This window comes from Bufo bufo, chromosome 6 (assembly GCF_905171765.1).
Source record: "Bufo bufo chromosome 6, aBufBuf1.1, whole genome shotgun sequence".
In the NCBI taxonomy this organism is placed as follows: Eukaryota; Metazoa; Chordata; class Amphibia; order Anura; family Bufonidae; genus Bufo; species Bufo bufo.
In genome coordinates this window covers 352382598-352397616 of record NC_053394.1, presented here as the reverse complement: position 1 = coordinate 352397616, position 15019 = coordinate 352382598, and the positions used below count along the sequence as shown (strand labels likewise).

The window sequence follows — 15019 nt, the reverse complement described above, 5'->3', positions numbered from 1 at the left end:
GTAAAAATACACCCCAAAACACATTTCCCTACTTCTCCTGGGTACGGCGATACCACATGTGTGACACTTTTTTGCAGCCTAGGTGCGCAAAGGGGCCCACATTCTAAAGAGCACCTTTAGGATTTCACAGGACATTTTTTGAATTTCAAACTACTTTTCACGCATTAGGGCCCCTAAAATGCCAGGGCAGTATAACTACCCCACAAGTGACCCCATTTTGGAAAGAAGACACCCCAAGGTATTTCGTGATGGGCATAGTGAGTTCATGGAAGTTTTTATTTTTTGTCACAAGTTAGTGGAATATGAGACTTTGTAAGAAAAAAAAATAAAAAATAAAAATCATAATATTCCACTAACTTGTGACAAAAAATAAAAAGTTCTATGAACTCACTATGCCCATCAGCGAATACCTTAGGGTGTCTACTTTCCGAAATGGGGTCATTTGTGGGGTGTTCCTACTGTCTGGACATTGTAGAACCTCAGGAAACATGACAGGTGCTCAGAAAGTCAGAGCTGCTTCAAAATGCGGGAATTCACATTTTTGTACTATAGTTTGTAAACGCTATAACTTTTACCCAAACCAATAAATATACACTTATTGCATTTTTTTTTATCAAAGACATGTAGAACAATAAATTTTGAGAAAAATTTATATAGAAATGTAGTTTTTTTTTTTTAAATTTACAACTGAAAGTGAAAAAACAAAAAAAGTAAAAATGTCAGCAGCAATGAAATACCACCAAATGAAAGATCTATTAGTGAGAAGAAAAGGAGGTAAAATTCATTTGGGTGGTAAGTTGTATGACCGAGCAATAAACCTTGAAAGTAGTGTAGTGCAGAATTGTAAAAAGTGGTCTGGTCATTAAGGGTGTTTAAGCTAGGGGAGCTGAGGTGGTTAACATTGACTTCCACAGTGCCCGCCCCTTTAACAGTGACTTCCACAGTACCTGCCCCTTTAACAGTGACCACCACAGTGCCCGCCCCTTTAGCATTTGTAACATCCCAGAGTATGTCACTAAAACTCTGTCACCCAGCTTCATGATGTTAAAGTGTAGATGTGTTGTCATCTTGTGTATCCTGACATTGCATTTATATTATCTGGATTTTCTATGTCTGTATTAAATGTATTTGCTGTAATTCCAAATGTACACCAGCAGGTGGCAGCAATATGTAGACAGAATAAGGCCAGTTAGTATACCTAGACTGGAATAGACCATTCCAGGCTAGCTGTATGGCAGTTCAGATTTAAGTGAAAGGCTTGCAGGCTTCTATTGGCTAATGCAGGTCATTTTTTGGGAATATCTCAGGAACGTTAAGTCCTAAAGAGCTGAGACGTGGTCTAAAAGCTTCCCGGACACCTGGTGTACCTGTGTACCAAATTTGGTGAAGATCGGTCCAGTCGTTTGGTCGCGCATAAAGAACGTCCAGACAGACGTCTAGAGTCTAGACAGACAGACAGAAATTCATTTTTATAAGAGACTAGCAGGATGACCCGGCTTTGCACGAGTATATTTCATCTATTTCATATATAAGTTTCTGTGTGTCGTTAAAAGATATTGACAGTATCCCCCATAACAGTGACCTCTACAGCACCTCGCCCTACTGTCTGCTGAGCTGTGTATCTAATCCTATCCCATTTGATACTGTCTGCGGAGCTGTGTATCTAATCCTAACCTGTGTGATACTGTCTGCTGAGCTGTGTATCTAATCCTAACCTGTGTGATACTGTCTGCTGAGCTGTGTATCTAATCCTAACCTGTGTGATACTGTCTGCTGAGCTGTGTATCTAATCCTATCCTGTTTGATACTGTCTGCTGAGCTGTCTATCTAATCCTTGCTGAGCTGTGTATCTAATCCTATCCTGTGTGATACTGTCTGCTGAGCTGTGTATCTAATCCTAACCTGTATGATACTGTCTGCTGAGCTGTGTATCTAATCCTATCCTGTTTGATACTGTCTGCTGAGCTGTCTATCTAATCCTTGCTGAGCTGTGTATCTAATCCTATCCTGTGTGATACTGTCTGCTGAGCTGTGTATCTAATCCTATCCTGTGTGATACTGTCTGCTGAGCTGTCTATCTAATCTTTGCTGAGCTGTGTATCTAATCCTATCCTGTGTGATACTGTCTGCTGAGCTGTGTATCTAATCCTATCCTGTTTGATACTGTCTGCTGAGCTGTGTATCTAATCCTTGCTGAGCTGTGTATCGAATCCTATTATGTGTGATACTGTCTGCTGAGTTGTCTATCTAATCTTATGTTGTGTGATATTGTCTGCTGAGCTGTGTATCTAATCTTATGTTGTGTGATATTGTCTACTGAGCTGTGTATCTAATCCTATCCAGTTTGATACTGTCTGCTGAGCTGTGTATCTAATCCATGCTGAGCTGTGTATCTAATCCTATCCTGTGTGATACTGTCTGCTGAGCTGTGTATCTAATCCTTGCTGAGCCGTGTATCTAATCCTATACAGCGTGATACTGTCTGCTTAGCTGTGTATCTAATTCTATTCTGTGTGATACTGTCTGCTGAGCTGTGTATCTAATCCTTGCTGAGCTGTGTATCTAATCCTATCCTGTGTGATACTGTCTGCTGAGCTGTGTATCTAATCCTATCCTGTTTGATACTGTCTGCTGAGCTGTGTATCTAATCCTTGCTGAGCTGTGTATCGAATCCTATTATGTGTGATATTGTCTACTGAGCTGTGTATCTAATCCTATCCAGTTTGATACTGTCTGCTGAGCTGTGTATCTAATCCATGCTGAGCTGTGTATCTAATCCTATCCTGTGTGATACTGTCTGCTGAGCTGTGTATCTAATCCTTGCTGAGCCGTGTATCTAATCCTATACAGCGTGATACTGTCTGCTTAGCTGTGTATCTAATTCTATTCTGTGTGATACTGTCTGCTGAGCTGTGTATCTAATCCTTGCTGAGCTGTGTTTCTAATCCTATCCTGTGTGATTCTGTCTGCTGAGCTGTGTATCTAATCCTATCCTGTGTGATACTGTCTACTGAGCTGTGTATCTAATCTTATGTTGTGTGATAATGTCTGCTGAGCTGTGTATCTAATCCTATCCTGTGTGATACTGTCTGCTGAGCTGTGTATCTAATCCTATCCTGTGTGATACTGTCTACTGAGCTGTGTATCTAATCTTATGTTGTGTGTAGGTATGTTGCGAACATCAAATTTTCCGTTTGCAAACGGCGAATGCGAATTTACGCAAATGTTCGCGAACGGGCGAATCGGGCGAACCGCCATAGACTTCAATAGGCAGGCGAATTTTAAAACCCACAGCGACTCTTTCTAGCCACAATAGTGATGGAAAAGTTGTTTCAAGGGAACTAACGCCTGGACTGTGGCATGCCGGAGGGGGATCCATGGCAAAACTCCCATGGAAAATTACTTAGTTGACGCAGAGTCGGGTTTTAATCCATAAAGGGCATAAATCACCTAACATTCCTAAATTGTTTGGAATAACGTGCTTTAAAACATCCAGTGTGTGTATACGATCAGGTATGATGTTGTATCGATCAGGTAGTGTAAGGGTTATGCCCGCTTCACAGTGACAGACCAAACTGTGACAGACCAAACTCTCCGTTTAACGCACCGCAAACAACCGCAAAGAGTTGTCAATAGTTGACACACTCATGACATAAATTTTATTCCTCTATGCGTGTAGTGATGACTGTGTTTGTGCGCACGTTTGGGAGATTGCAGGCGATGGCAGTTTTTCAAAGCCTATGGTCGTGCTGAGGTAGTTCAGTGACAGTTAAGTGACACAGAAAACAATGATTCTGCAGTGTGGGCCCATTGTTGGCCTAGTAGGCTTTAATGGTCACCTTAGATGATCACAAAGACATTTAATGTTTTTTCTATGAAAAATTATCCAGCCGATCGCTTTTGGTCTGTTCACAATGAAGCAATGAACTTATCATCTGGGCTGTGCCAACATTGCCAACACACTCATAGAGGTGATCGCTTCATTGTGATACGCAAGCCCCTTCACCACAACAAGGTAACGATCACGAAAGGGGAATTGACACATGTATGTGCCTTTTTTTTTGTTTTGTTTTTGCAGCCACAGTGCAGCACCAGAGGCCACATGCCTGAAAAATTAGGTATTCTATAGCAGCGGCCGGAAAAATTGATGTTTTCCAGGCAGAAAGTGTACTAAAACATTGTGGCTTGAACTCTAATTGGTGGCGGAGAAGTCACGCAAGTAATCTGGCATGCAGAGATTAAATACAGCAGCGTGGGGACCATTTTTAGCCCAAGGCATCTCATCAGGCCTTTTTTTGTCAAATGCATCCCCCACTGTCAGTCCCTTCGGGATCCATGCCTCATTCATCTTAATAAAGGTGAGGTGATCTAGACTTTTTTGACCTAGGCGACTTCTCTTCTCAGTGACAATACCTCCTGCTGCGCTGCAGGTCCTTTCTGACAGGACACTTGAAGCGGGGCAGGCCAGAAGTTCTATCGCAAATTGGGATAGCTCAGGCCACAGGTTAAGCCTGCACACCCAGTAGTCAAGGGGTTCATCGCTCCTCAGAGTGTCGATATCTGCAGGTAAGGCGAGGTAGTCTGCTACCTGTCAGTCGAGTCGTTCTCTGAGGGTGGACCCCGAAGGGCTGTGGCGATGCGTAGGACTTAAAAAGCTCTGCATGACCTCCATCAACAACACGTCTGTAAAGCGTCCTGTCCTTGCCGGCGTGGTCGTTGTAGGAGGAGGATTACTTTCACCTCTTTCCCTGTTAGATTCCCGTTGTGCTATGACATCACCCTTATACGCTGTGTAAAGAATACTTTTCAGCTTGTTTTGGAACTGCTGCATCCTTTCCGACTTCCAGTAATTCGGTAACATTTCAGCCACTTTCTGCTTATAACGGGGGTCTAGTAGCGTGGCCACCCAGTACAGGTCGTTCTCCTTCAGCCTTTTTTACGAGGGTCCCTCAACAGGCATGACAGCATGAAAGACCCTATTTGCACAAGGTTGGATGACGAGCTACTCATGTCCCGTTCCTCGTCCTCACTGATCTCATTGAAGGTCTGTTCTTCCCCCCAGCCACGTACAACACCACGGGTCCCAGATAGGTGACAACGAGCACCCTGGGATGCCTGCTGTGGTTGGTCTTCCTCCTCCTCAAAGCCACATTCCTCCTCTGACTCCTCTTCCTCAGACTCCTCTTCCAGCATTGCCGCAGGTCCAGCAAGCGATGATGATAAGGCTGTTTCTGGTGGTGATGGTGACCACAACTCTTCCTCTTCCTCTTCACGCTTATCTACGGCCTGATCCAGCACTCTTCGCAGGGCACGCTCCAGGAAGAAAACAAATGGGATGAGGTCGCTGATGGTGCCTTCGGTGCGACTGACTAGGTTTGTCACCTCCTCAAAAGGACGCATGAGCCTACAGGCATTGCGCATGAGCGTCCAGTAACGTGGCAAAAAAATACCCAGCTCCGCAGAGGCTGTCCTAGCACCCCGGTCATACAAATACTCGTTGACGGCTTTTTCTTGTTGGAGTCGGCGGTCGAACATTAGGAGTGTTGAATTCCAACGTGTCGGGCTGTCGCAAATCAAGCGCCTCACTGGCATGTTGTTTCGCAGCTGAATATCGGAAAAGTGCGCCATGGCCGTGTAGGAACGCCTGAAATGGCCACACACCTTCCTGGCCTGCTTGAGGACGTCCTGTAAGCCTGGGTACTTATACACAAAGCGTTGTACGATCAGATTCAACACATGTGCCATGCACGGCACATGTGTCAACTTGCCCAAATTCAATGCCGCCAACAGATTGCTTCCGTTGTCACACACCACTTTGCCAATCTCCAGTTGGTGCGGGGTCAGCCACTGATCCACCTGTGCGTTCAGGGCGGACAGGAGTGCTGGTCCGGTGTGGCTCTCTGCTTTCAGGCATGTCAACCCCAAGACGGCGTGACACTGCCGTATCCGGGATGTGGAATAGCCTCTGGGGAGCTGGGGGGGGGGGGGGTGCAGTTGATGTGGAGCAAGACGCAGCAGCAGAAGAGGACTCAGCCGAGGAGGTTAGCGAAGAGGATGGAGTAGGAGGAGTAGAGGAGGTGGTAGCAGGCCTGCCTGCAAGTCGTGGCAGTGTCACCAACTCTGCTGCAGAGCCACGCATTCCATGCTTGGCAGCCGTCAGCAGGTTTACCCAATGCGCAGTGTACGTGATATACCTGCCCTGACCGTGCTTTGCAGACCAGGCATCAGTGGTCAGATGAACCCTTGCCCCAACACTGTGTGCCAGACATGCCATGACTTCCTTTTTTACAATAGAGAACAGGTTGGGGATTGCCTTTTGTGAAAAAAAAATTTGGCCGGGTACCTTCCACTGCGGTGTCCCAATAGCTAAATTTTTTTTGAAGGCCTCAGACTCCACCAGCTTGTATGGTAAAAGCTGGCGGGCTAAGAGTTCCGACAAGCCAGCTATCAGACGCCGGGCAAGGGGGTGACTCTGTGACATTGGCTTCTTACGCTCAAACATTTCCTTGATAGACACCTGACTGTGGGCAGATGAGCAGGAACTGCTGAAGTTGAGAGGCGGAGTGGCGGGTGGTTGAGAGGGGGCAAGGAGGACAGCAGTGGTTGACGTGGCTGAAGATGCTGGACCAGGAGGAGGATGGTGGCTTTGAGTTTGTGTGCTGCTTGTACTCATCTGTTGATCCCATAGGCATTTGTGATGTGAGATCATGTGCCTTCGCAAAGCAGTTGTACCTAGGTGGCTTTTGGCACAGGTTGCAAATGGCATCGCTGTTATCAGAGGCAGACACACACAAAAAAATCCACACTGCTGAGCTCTGCAATGACGGCATTCTGGTGGTGGCAACAGCATGCGTTGATTGGCGTGCTGTCTGGCTGACCCTGGGTGCCGATGCATGCTGTCTGACTGTGCCACTAGCTCCTTGCGACGACCTCCCCCTGCTTCCAACTCGTCTCCTCCTCCTCTCTGTCTCCCCATCTGAACTTTCCCCCTGTTCTTCTTCTCTTTAAGCGGGCACCCACGTGACATCCATGGACACATCGTCATCATCAACCTCTTCACTTGTATCTGACAACTCAGCAAAGGAAGCAGCAGTGGGTACAACATCATTATCATCACACCGTACGTCCATGTGTGTAATGCTGCCTGACTTAGACATATCCCTGTTATCTACATCCTCTGGCAATAATGGTTGCGCATCACTCATTTCTTCCAACTGATGTGTAAATAACTCCTTTGACAGATCAAGTGAAGCGGCTGTGGTGCTAGTGTTAGTGGTGGCGGCGGGCGGGCGAGTGGTAACTTGAGAGGTGCCCGAAGCTGAGCTGGAGGAGGATGGTGCATCAAGGTTCCGAGCGGAAGCTGTAGAAGATTGGCTGTCCTGTGTAAGGGCTCTTTCACACCTGCGTTATTGTCTTCCGGCATAGAGTTCCGTCGTCGGGGCTCTATGCCGGAAGAATCCTGATCAGGATTATCCTAATGCATTCTGAATGGAGAGTAATCCGTTCAGGATGCATCAGGATGTCTTCAGTTCCGGTACGGAACGTTTGTTGGCCGGAGAAAATACCGCAGCATGCTGCGCTTTTTGCTCCGGCCAAAAATCCGGAACACTTGCCGCAAGGCCGGATCCGGAATTAATGCCCATTGGAAGGCATTGATCCGGATCCGGCCTTAAGCTAAACGTCGTTTCGGCGCATTGCCGGAGCCGACATTTAGCTTTTTCAGAGTGGTTACCATGGCTGCCGGGACGCTAAAGTCCTGACAGCCATGGTAAGTGTAGCGGGGAGCGGGGGAGCAGTGTACTTACCGTCCGTGCGGCTCCCCGGGCGCTCCAGAGTGACGTCAGGGCGCCCCAAGCGCATGGATCACGTGATCGCATGGATCACGTCATCCATGCGCATGGGGCGCTCTGACGTCATTCTGGAGCGCCCCGGGAGCCGCACGGACTGTAAGTATACCGCTCCCCCGCTCCCCGCTCCTACTATGGCAACCAGGACTTTAATAGCGTCCTGGGTGCCATAGTAACACTGAAAGCATTTGGAAGACGGTTCCGTCTTCAAATGCTTTCAGTACACTTGCGTTTTTCCGGATCCGGAGTGTAATTCCGGCAAGTGGAGTACACGCCGGATCCGGACAACGCAAGTGTGAAAGAGGCCTTAGCCAGTCAACTATATCCTCAGAATTTTTTGAGTTCAGGGTACGTGGCCTCTGAACACTGGGCATTATTCTAGGGCCAAAGGAAATCACAGCACCATGACCACGATGGCCCCTTCGGGGTGGCCTGCCTCTGCCTGTCATTTTTTTTTAAATTAGTGGTACTATGCGTGCAAGGTACTGTGCCACCTTATATGAGTGGTGGGCAGTGGGCACAGTACAGTCAGTGGGCCTGACACTCACTGGCAGGCAACTGCAATTATATTACAGAGGAAAAATTCTATGTCTTTTTTATCTGCAAGGTACTGTACCACCCTATATGAGTGGTGGGCAGTGGGCACAGTACAGTCTGAGGGCCTGACACTCACTGGCAGGCAACTGCAATTTTATTACAGAGGAAAAATTAAATGACTTTTTTTTTTTTGCAAGGTACTGTGCCACCCTATATGAGTGGTGGGCAGTGGGCACAGTACAGTCAGTGGGCCTCACACTCACTGGAAGGCAACTGAAATTATATTACAGAGGAAAAATTAAATGACTTTTTTTATCTGCAAGGTACTGTGCCACCCTATATGAGTGGTGGGCAGTGGGCACAGTACAGTCAGTGGGCCTGACATTTACTGGCAGGCAACTGCAATTATATTACAGAGGAAAAATTCTATGTCTTTTTTATCTGCAAGGTACTGTACCACCCTATATGAGTGGTAGGCAGTGGGCACAGTACAGTCTGTGGGCCTGATACTCACTGGCAGGCAACTGCAATTATATTACAGAGGAAAAATTAAATGACTTTTTTTTTTTGCAAGGTACTGTGACACCCTATATGAGTGGTGGGCAGTGGGAACAGTACAGTCTGTGGGCCTGGCACTCACTGGCAGCCAACTGCAATTATATTACAGAGGAAAAATTAAATGACTTTTTTATCTGCAAGGTACTGTGCCACCCGATATGAGTGGTGTGCACACAGTACAGTCTGTGGGCCTGTGGCCTCTCACACACGGGCAGGCAACTGCAATATACACTGCTTAAAAAAATAAAGGGAACACTTAAACAACACAATGTAACTCCAAGTTAATCACACTTCTGTGAAATCAAACTGTCCACTTAGGAAGCAACACTGAGTGACAATCAATTTCACATGCTGTTGTGCAAATGGGATAGACAACAGGTGGAAATTATAGGCAATTAGCAAGACACCCCCAATAAAGCAGTGGTTCTGCAGGTGGTGACCACAGACCACTTCTCAGTTCCTATGCTTCCTGGCTGATGTTTTGGTCACTTTTGAATGCTGCCGGTGCTTTCACTCTAGTGGTAGCATGAGACGGAGTCTACAACCCACACAAGTGGATCAGGTAGTGCAGCTTATCCAGGATGGCACATCAATGCGAGCTGTGGCAAGAAGGTTTGCTGTGTCTGTCAGTGTAGTGTCCAGAGCATGGAGGCGCTACCAGGAGACAGGCCAGTACATCAGGTGACGTGAAGGAGGCTGTAGGAGGACAACAACCCAGCAGCAGGACCGCTACCTCCGCCTTTGTGCAAGGAGGAACAGGAGGAGCACTGCCAGAGCCCTGCAAAATGACCTCCAGCAGGCCACAAATGTGCATGTGTCTGCTCAAACGGTCAGAAACAGACTCCATGAGGGTGATATGAGGGCCCGACATCCACAGGTGGGGGTTGTGCTTACAGCCCAACACCGTGCAGGACGTTTGGCATTTGCTAGAGAACACCAAGATTGGCAAATTCGCCACTGGCGCCCTGTGCTCTTCACAGATGAAAGCAGGTTCACACTGAGCACATGTGACAGACGTGACAGAGTCTGGAGACGCCGTGGAGAACGTTCTGCTGCCTGCAACATCCTCCAGCATGACCGGTTTGGCATTGGGTCAATAATGCTGTGGGGTGGCATTTCTTTGGAGGGCCGCACAGCCCTCCATGTGCTCGCCAGAGGTAGCCTGACTGCCATTAGGTACCGAGATGAGATCCTCAGACCCCTTGTGAGACCATATGCTGGTGCAGTTGGCCCTGGGTTCCTCCTAATGCAAGACAATGCTAGACCTCATGTGGCTGGAGTGTGTCAGCAGTTCCTGCAAGACGAAGGCATTGATGCTATGGACTGGCCCGCCCGTTCCCCAGACCTGAATCCAATTGAGCACATCTGGGACATCATGTCTCGCTCTATCCACCAACGTCACGTTGCACCACAGACTGTCCAGGAGTTGGCAGATGCTTTAGTCCAGGTCTGGGAGGAGATCCCTCAGGAGACCGTCCGCCACCTCATCAGGAGCATGCACAGGCGTTGTAGGGAGGTCATACAGGCACGTGAAGGCCACACACACTACTGAGCCTCATTTTGACTTGTTTTAAGGACATTACATCAAAGTTGGATCAGCCTGTAGTCTGTTTTTCCACTTTAATTTTGAGTGTCACTCCAAATCCAGACCTCCATGGGTTGAAAAATGTGATTTCCATTTTTTAATTTTTGTGTGATTTTGTTGTCAGCACATTCAACTATGTAAAGAACAAAGTATTTCAGAAGAATATTTAATTAACTCAGATCTAGGATGTGTTATTTTTGTGTTCCCTTTATTTTTTTGAGCAGTGTATATATAGAAAAAATAAACAAAAGCAGACTGATGTACCAGCCCTAAAAAGGGCTTTTTGGGGTGCTGTCAGGATGCTGTCCCTACAGCAGAGGAGTCTTTGAGGACTGGAGTGGACACAGAACACTGGCCTAGCTAACGCTTTCCCTATTCATTCAGCAGCAGCAGCTCTCCCTGCTCTAACTAACACTGCAGCTTCAGAATGAATCTAAGATGGATGCCGTCCTTGCTTTTTTATAGGAGGTGGGAGGGTCTGGGAGGGAGGGTATGCTGATTGGCTGGAATGTGTCTGCTGACTGTGAGGTACAGGGTCAAAGTTTGCTCAATGATGACGTATAGGGGGCGGACCAAACATCGCATATGTTCGCCCGCCGCAGCGAACGCGAACAAGCGATGTTCGCCGGGAACTGTTCGCCGGCGAATAGTTCAGGACATCTCTAGTTGTGTGATACTGTCTGCTGAGCTGTGTGTCTAATCCTATCCTGTGTGATACTGTCTGCTGAGCTGTGTATCTAATCCTTGCTGAGCTGTGTATCTAATCCTATCCTGTGTGATAATGTCTGCAGAGCTGTGTATCTAATCTTATGTTGTGTGATACTGTCTGCTGAGCTGTGTATGTAATCCTATCCTGTTTGATACTGTCTGCTGAGCTGTGTATCTAATCCATGCTGAGTTGTGTATATAATCCTATCCTGTGTGATACTGTCTGCTGAGCTGTGTATAGTGACCACCCCTTTAACAGTGACCTCCACAGTGCCAGCCCCTTTAACATTGACTACCCCTTTAACAGTGAACTCCACAGCGGCCGTCCGTTTAATAGTGGCTCCTTCCCTCCATGCACTAGAAAGGATGACTATTAAATCGTTTGATGCATGTATCTTTACAGAGGAAGATGTTCTAAGTTTGCTGTCTAAGGTGAAGACAGATAAGTCACAGGGGCCTGATGAGATACACCCAAAATTATTAAAAGAGCTTAGTGGTGAGCTGGCAAAACCGTTAACAGATTTATTTAACCAATCATTAGTAACAGGAGTCGTCCCGGAAGATTGGAAATTGGCAAATGTCGTGCCCATTCACAAGAAAGGTAGTAGGGAGGAATCGAGCAACTATAGACCAGTGAGTCTGACATCAATAGTAGGCAAATTAATGGAAACCCTATTAAAGGATAGGATTGTGGAACATCTAAAATCCCATGGATTGCAAGATGAAAAACAACATGGGTTTACTTCAGGGAGATCATGTCAAACAAATCTTATAGATTTTTTTGACTGGGTGAATAAAATAATAGACGGTGGAGGTGCAGTAGACATCGCATATCTAGATTTTAGTAAGCCTTTTGACACTGTCCCACATAGAAGACTTATCAATAAACTGCAGTCATTGAGCATGGACTCCCATATTGTTGAGTGGATTAGGCAGTGGCTGAGTGACAGACAACAGAGGGTTGTAGTCAATGGAGAACATTCAAAACAAGGTAATGTTACCAGTGGGGTTCCACAGGGATCTGTACTGGGACCGATTTTGTTTAATATCTTCATAAGTGATATTGCAAAAGGCCTCGCTGGTAAGGTTTGTCTTTTTGCTGATGACACAAAGATATGTAACAGGGTTGATGTTCCTGGAGGGAAACGCCAAATGGAAAAGGATTTAGGAAAACTAGAAGAATGGTCAGAACTCTGGAAACGGAAATTTAATGTGGATAAGTGCAAGATAATGCACCTGGGGCGTAAAAACCCAAGGGCAGAATATAGAATATTTGACACAGTCCTGACCTCAGTATCTGAGGAAAGGGATTTAGGAGTAATTATTTCAGAAGACTTAAAGGTGGGAAGACAATGTAATAGAGCAGCACGAAATGCCAGCAGAATGCTTGGATGTATAGGGAGAGGTATAAGCAGTAGAAAGAGTGAAGTGCTTATGCCGCTGTACAGAACACTGGTGAGACCTCACTTGGAGTATTGTGCGCAGTACTGGAGGCCATATCTCCAGAAGGATATAGATACTCTAGAGAGAGTTCAGAGAAGAGCTACTAAACTAGTACATGGATTGCAGGATAAAACTTACCAGGAAAGGTTAAAGGACCTTAATATGTATAGCTTGGAAGAAAGAAGAGACAGAGGGGATATGATAGAAACTTTTAAATACATAAAGGGAATCAACTCGGTAAAGGAAGAGAGCATATTTAAAAGAAGAAAAACTACCACAAGAGGACACAGTTTTAAATTAGAGGGGCAAAGGTTTAAAAGTAATATAAGGAAGTATTACTTTACTGAGAGAGTAGTGGATGCATGGAATAGCCTTCCTGCAGAAGTGGTAGCTGCAAATACAGTGAAGGGGTTTAAGCATGCATGGGATAGGCATAAGGCCATCCTTCATATAAGATAGGGCCGGGGGCTATCCATAGTATTCAGTATATTGGGCAGACTAGATGGGCCAAATGGTTCTTATCTGCCGACACATTCTATGTTTCTATGTTTCTATGTAGCAGTGTAGCTGTGCTGTCATACGTCATATGACTGAATATTTATGGACCTGCAAACTAATAAAACCTGTGACCAGTTGTTTTGGCAACCTGGAGTAGGACTTGCGAGCTTCTATTGGCTAATAATGGACATGTGACCGTGTAAATGGTAGTTCGGATTTAAGTGAAATGCTTGCAGGCTTCTATTGGCTAATGCAGGTCATTTTTTGGAAATATCTCAGGAACGGTAAGTCCTAGAGAGCTGAGACCCGGTCTAAAACCTTCCCGGACACCTGATGTACCTGTGTGCCAAATTTGGTAAAGATCGTTCCAGTTTATTGGTTCGCACGGATATATTTCATCTATTTCATTTTATGTTTCTGTGTGTCGTAAAAAGATATCGACAGTTTCCCTCATAACAGTGAACTATACAGTACCCGCCCCTTTAACAAAGACCTCCACAGTGGCCACCCCTTTTACAGTGACTTTTACAGTGACCGCTCCTTTTACAGTGACTTTCACAGTGACCACCCCTTTAACAGTGACTATCACAGTGACCGCTCTTTGAACAGTGACTTTCACAGTGACCGCCCCTTTAACAGTGACTTTCACAGTGACCGCCCCTTTAACAGTGACCACCCCTTTAACAGTGACTTTCACAGTGGCTGCCCCTTTAAAAGTGACTTTCACAGTGACCGCCCCTTTAACAGTGACCGCCCCTTTCACAGTGACTTTCACAGTGGCTGCCCCTTTAAAAGTGACTTTCACAGTGGCCACTCCTTTAACAGTGACTTTCACAGTGACCGCCCCTTTAACAGTGACTTTCTTAATGACTGCCCCTTTAACAGTGACTTTCACAGTGACCGCCCCTTTAACAGTGACTTTCACAGTGCTCGCCCCTTTAACAGGGACCTTCATAGCGCCCACCCCTTTAATAACAGTAACCTCCACAGTGCCCGCCCATTTAATAACAGTTCTTTGGTTATTGAGATCTGCACACCTTCTTAAAGGTGGGTGCTCACAGAGGGATAAGTAGATATCCATTTTATAGTGGCCCCTGCCCCCCATGCATGTAGCAGTGTAGTTGTGCCGTCATACATCATATCACTGAATATTCAAGGATCTGCGAACTGCTAAAAGCTGTGATCAGTTGTTATGGTAACCTGGAGTAGGACCTGTGAGCTTCTATTGGCTAATAAGGGACATGTGACCGTGTGTATGGCAGTTGGGATATGAAGAGAAAGATTTGCAGGCTTCTATTGGCTAATTCCAGGTAATTTTTTGGGAATATCTCAGGAACAGTACATCCTAAAGAGCTGAGACCCGGTCTAAAACCTTCCCGGACACCTGATGTATCTGTGTGCCAAATTTGGTGAAGATCGGTCCAGTCGTTTGGTCACGCATAAAGAACGTCCAGACAGACAGACAGAAACTCATTTTTATAATATAAGAGATATTACTAGGTTTAAAACTCAGTATCACTTCAAAGACTATAAGAGTATTTAAAGGCTCTGGACACTTTTTATTACTATTGTATTCTACTTATTTTGAGATAAAAATAATTTTTTTAATTAGTCTTTATTAACATTTTTCAACAAATGTCTTCACTGCATCTGCGGACTGTTGCTCCCCCTTCTCACTGAATCCATCAAAGAGCTGGTCTGATGGCTTGATCTGTAGGCCTTAGCATTACTTTCCTAATAGCTCCGAAACGTTCATTACAGGCAAATTCTTTGGGTGGGTTCACACTAGCGTTAGGGATTCCGTTATCGCTTTCCGTTATAACATGGTTATAACGGAAAATAA

At 46.0% G+C, this 15019-nt stretch overlaps 1 long non-coding RNA gene across 1 annotated transcript; it reads left to right on the top strand.

The window, feature by feature from the left end:
- Positions 1-1258: 1258 nt before the first annotated feature.
- Positions 1259-14651, top strand: LOC121005880. Its single transcript, XR_005779972.1, has 3 exons — positions 1259-1434; positions 9820-9825; positions 14635-14651. It is a non-coding gene; the product is annotated as an uncharacterized LOC121005880 (long non-coding RNA).
- The last annotated feature ends 368 nt before the right edge of the window (positions 14652-15019 follow it).